Source organism: Montipora capricornis, chromosome 5 (assembly GCF_036669925.1).
Source record: "Montipora capricornis isolate CH-2021 chromosome 5, ASM3666992v2, whole genome shotgun sequence".
NCBI classification, from domain to species: domain Eukaryota; kingdom Metazoa; phylum Cnidaria; class Anthozoa; order Scleractinia; family Acroporidae; genus Montipora; species Montipora capricornis.
The window spans coordinates 24,456,813-24,461,812 of record NC_090887.1 but is presented as its reverse complement, the minus strand read 5'-3'; the positions used below and the strand labels follow the sequence as shown (position 1 = coordinate 24,461,812).

Here is a 5,000-nt window from a genome sequence, read left to right as displayed (position 1 = left end):
AACAGCCATGTTTTTCAACGAAAACAAAAGAAGACGTTAGCATAATAATAGCTTTCAATTCCCGGAGGATTGTGATTGGGACACCAACATGGCCGCCATTTCATTGTTTGGGGACACCAATATGGCGGCCGTGACGTCATGTGAAATCCAAGAATTAAATGTTCACTTGAGTACATTATATTTGCGTGACCTTAGCGTGACCAAACATTTAGGCTGATTGGGATCGTTTACTATCAAGCATCAAGCATCGTGAAGGTAATGTTCTCTTGATGAAAGCATATTTTTAATGTATCGATATAATTTCGGATAAGTTTGATTCTTGCATTTCGTCAACGTTCCTAGCTTTGTTCAGGGCCCAGTTGATTCAAACGCCCGAGAACCTTTAAAATCCGGTGAATCGAATATAGTCACTTTCCGACAGTTTCAATCTGTGCGAGATAGTAGTTTTCGCATACGTGACCTCGAAAATACACACTCTAAGCATATCTTAGTAAAGACGTGTACCAAAGACTTGGTCAACGTTTAACGTGGAGTATATTTTATGGATAGTGAGTGACCTGTCCAAAGGATAAAGTTATCTAGCCTTTGAACGTGCAGACCAGTCCACGTCAGGCGTCCCGAACGCGGTATGAAACCCTTCAATAATTTGCAAAATTGTTTGTATCTCTTTAAATTTATGCCCCTACTGATAGAAAGGACAAGAAGTGACTGCTTTTTAAACGTGTTTATCTAGTTTTAGAGCTTGCATTAATCATAGATCATCATAAATATTCTGCCAAATTATGTACAATTCATGTAGCTTAAGAATAAAATACAAACCAAAATTCGAGTGGAGTTAAGGCTTGTGACAATCAATGCGAACGACTTTAAATAGAACAGGTATCATACAGGTTTTTCTGTTGTGTCTAATATTTCTCGCCACGTTTTGCAAAGTAACGAAAATTGTCAATTACGTAATCATGTGATAAGCCAATATTTTTAGGGAGGTATTGCTGCAGAATACTGTAGCGAAATCGTGTGAAGAACGAGGCTTATGGCAGTACATGCTATTCTTATGCAAATAAGTGCCGAGTATTCTGCAGTTTAGCTCAATAAGAAATGGCATAGGCTTTGAAATTGAATTGAACAGCCAAGCAAGCAATGGAGGGCAAAAACCCAGCGTGCTCTTAAATGTGTCACGAGATTGTCACGAGTAAATTATGTTGCTCGTGATCAAGTGATTCTTTCAGCTGGTAATTATAATGAATTGCTGTCACTGCCTTTAAAAAACAGTGTACCTTGCAACTTTATGTATATATTAAATTTAACAATTATTCCCCTCAGGCTCAGTGATTATCGGTGAATATTCACCGAGACGAAGCCAATGAGAGCATGCAAATTTTGTGTAATCACCTGACTGTGTATTTATACTAAATGTGAATATTGCTAATATATTAGAAGGCCTTGCATGTGAATAATAACTAATTATTTATTGTTCTCAGATAATTATATTTAAATTGTAGAGACTGGAAGTGACAGTGCATTTTGCAATTGCTACAATTAACAATTATTCGCCGAAGGCAAAGTGATTATCGGTGAATATTCACCGAGACGAAGTCAAGGTGAATATTCACAGATAATCACTGAGCCCGAGGTGAATAATTATTTTAGTATAAATACACAGGTGATTATTTCAAAAAAGAGAAGAAAAAAAAAACCTTTCAACGCGAAATCATCTTCACTTACAGTGGCAAAACGACTACTGGCAACCATTTTGTCCGTCGAGGTGATTATTGGCTGATAATCCGAGATAGCGAGCCAATGAGAGCGCGCGATTTTGTATAATCACTTGTGTATTTATACTAAATTAAAATTAATCCATGTTGAAATTCAGGAAGAGTGAGTGGATTAGTCATGCAGCCATAAATTTGTTGTGAGGTAATGAGGGTGTGAGCTCTCCCTGTTTTACACTGGTATAAATATTTAGTGATGTTTAGATTGGAGTATGTTGAAATGCAATTAACTTTGAGAAGTCTCTCTACATGTAAGATCTAATATCTTAAAAGCTTCATTCATTTAATGAGATTCACTGTCTTCCACCTGGAAGATGCAGATCGAAGTATCACTTAATTAATAAACGAATATGAATGTGAGCACAGACATGTGTAGAATCACTTCAACCTTGTGTTGCTTGACACATTTTATGAAGGCTCAGACCTCAAGTACCCTCCAGGGGAGAGACGTCGTCAGAGATAGTTAATCAGTAAACAAAGTTTTGGAGTAAGAAGTCTCCGATAAGAAATTTTCCATTCTTGGTGTACATGTACACACAGGGTCTAAAGATAAAAAAAAAGAACAATAAAATATTGTGAGTGTTGAGAACTTAAAGAAGATACTTGAAGTACAATAATAATAAAGTATTCTCTTTTGTCTCACAATGTGGTCACTTGTGATGTAGATCGTGACATTTCGACTGCACACTGCTAGTCTTCATCAGGCGATGAGGTTGACTGGTTACACTTCACCTTTTAAGCAGGATGCTCCGCTGTGATTGTGATTGTGCTCCGCTGTGATCAGTAGCTATGATTGGTGCATTTTGATCCTCGCTTTACTTCGTTCCAAAGGGGGAACGAAGTAGAGTTTATTGATCGTGATCCTCATTGGTACACATGCAGGGTCAAAGAGGCGATTCACATAAGACTTCACCCTAACAACATCAACAGGGATAGTGGAATAGAAATTCCGGAAGCATGGATGCCCACAATCAAGAAGCACAACCACAGGAGAACTGTGCGAGAGCGGACTGCCGAAGGAACAACACACCAAAACTGCGAGGATCAAAATACTCCAATCACAGCTGCTGAAAATTAACCAATCACAGTGGAGCATCCTGCTTAAAAGGTGACGCGTAACCAGTTGACCTCATCACCTGATGAAGACTAGCAGTATGCAGTCGAAACGTCGCAATCTACATCACAAGTGACCACATTGTAAGACAAACGAAAAAACCTTATTATTATTGTACTTCACCACTATGAATAACAGCAACCTTTTTTATGATACTTGTACTTTTTCTCCAATATTAAGGTAGCTCTTGACTTGTGAAAATGTACAAATGTAGGATAGTCTCCTATGCAGCCATGTAATATCCAATGACTGTCTCGAAATGCTTGCCTCCATTTAAACTAAAACCCGATCCAGGCTAGCCAAACAATGTATGCATTGTAACAGCCATGTGTTGCAGAAGATAAAGGAAAGTTCTTGTACTCCAGTGTTTTGCGGCCATTAGTAGTTTAGTTCAAAATGAGGAACACAGACAGTTCTCTGAACCATTGTAAGTTTGGCATATTGGTTTGGGTCCCAGACCAAAGAGGTCAAGGTTCGAAGAGACGTGTGTTGTATGGCAAAGTCTTTAGTGTGAAAGTACATGTATTAATTCTTAAAATTTCCTCCAAAGAAAGCATAGGGCTTTGACGTCTAGTCAGAAATGTGGTTGTCAGGCTTACATTGTATTTTGCAGGGGTGACACCAAGATACAGTTTGTTTAGCTGAATCATATTTATTCTCTGTGAGGCATGGCCTTGTCATTACAAAGAGAACTATATAGGATAATAATTTGATAGTTCTTTAATGTGGCAGTGGTCTCATTTTGAATCCGTTTTTACCTACAAGGTTAAATTGGTGATCTTCATTTTACTTAAGTTGAATAGTTAGCAACTATCAACCTCCCAAAAAGGACAGAAAACATCTATAGATATCTTCCCTCAAACTCTGTCTTTTGCATTTCAACACATCTTGTTAATGTTTCATATCATCTTATCGGTTTCTTTATTGATACAATTATCTATTCACTCTCAACATTACAATGTAGTAAAGGGAACGAAGAAGTGTACTATGCACTTACCGGTTCCCGATTTCAGACCCTTCAAATCTATAGTCCTGTGTCTTCACCACTACACTACAATGACGAATATGCTCAACCTCTTTTCATTATTTTACTTTTGCATAATAAGTCAATTGATGTCCACGTATATGTAGAATAACCAAAACTGACCCTAATTTCCTTCTAGGCTTAATTTAGGCTCCAGAAAAAAGTTTCTTCAATTCATCTGAGTGCATATTCAACCTTGGTAGGTTAAATGAGGATCACCAATTTAACATACTTTTTCAAGGTAAAAATGGATTCAACCTGAGGATAGATTTTAAAGGCAATATTGATGTCTCCCATCTATTTTAGATTCTAAAGAGAAACCAGATTACTTCCGTAGCGTAGTGTTATAAGATGAACCAAGAGATATCAAGTAATGAAAAGACACCACTGTTAGGAACAGAACAACCTACTTTGGAAAACCACAGAACACATGATGTTCCAGTGTATGACACCAAACCAAATGGCCCTTCACCACTAAGCCGGTCATTTTCGACAGATTCAAACCAATTTGGAAGTACAACAGTAATCTCCTATCACAACATTTGTTACTCAGTCACCACCAAGGAGAAAGGAATAAAGAAAGAGAGACAAATTATCAAAAATCTCAGGTGAGGGTTGTGCTACTGTAACATCAGTTGAATGTTATTTTGAAGAAAATAAAGGATTTTACCACAATTGCTTGTAATCGCGCAATCTGATAGGTTAAATTTACCGTTGTCAATAAGAGTCGAGACAATGCTGTACGCGTACAATTTGTCACGCAATGTAATAGCCAATCAAGAATGCCCGTTTGGGAAATAAACCAATCATATTGCAAGAAAGTTATAGACAACGCTTGCTCTTTCTTTGTGTCATGATTTTGCTCACGCTCTGAAATAAAAACTTTCTTTAGCGTTGAATATTGTGGTAAAAAACAAATCGAAAGTGGTTCAGCGTTGTCTGTACTCTTATCAACAATGATATTTGTTATCACAGTGGTTAAATTTTTTTCTGGACTCACTCTGCTGTGCCTCGTGAGTCCACAAATTTTTGATGACTAATATCTTTGTCTATAAGTTTACAGACAACGCTGAACCACTTTCGATTTGTT

At 37.4% G+C, this 5,000-nt stretch overlaps 1 pseudogene; it reads left to right on the top strand.

The window, feature by feature from the left end:
* The first annotated feature begins 4,256 nt into the window (after positions 1 to 4,256).
* The window catches only part of LOC138049974 (broad substrate specificity ATP-binding cassette transporter ABCG2-like), a 39,713-nt pseudogene continuing 38,969 nt past the window's right edge, over positions 4,257 to 5,000 (top strand).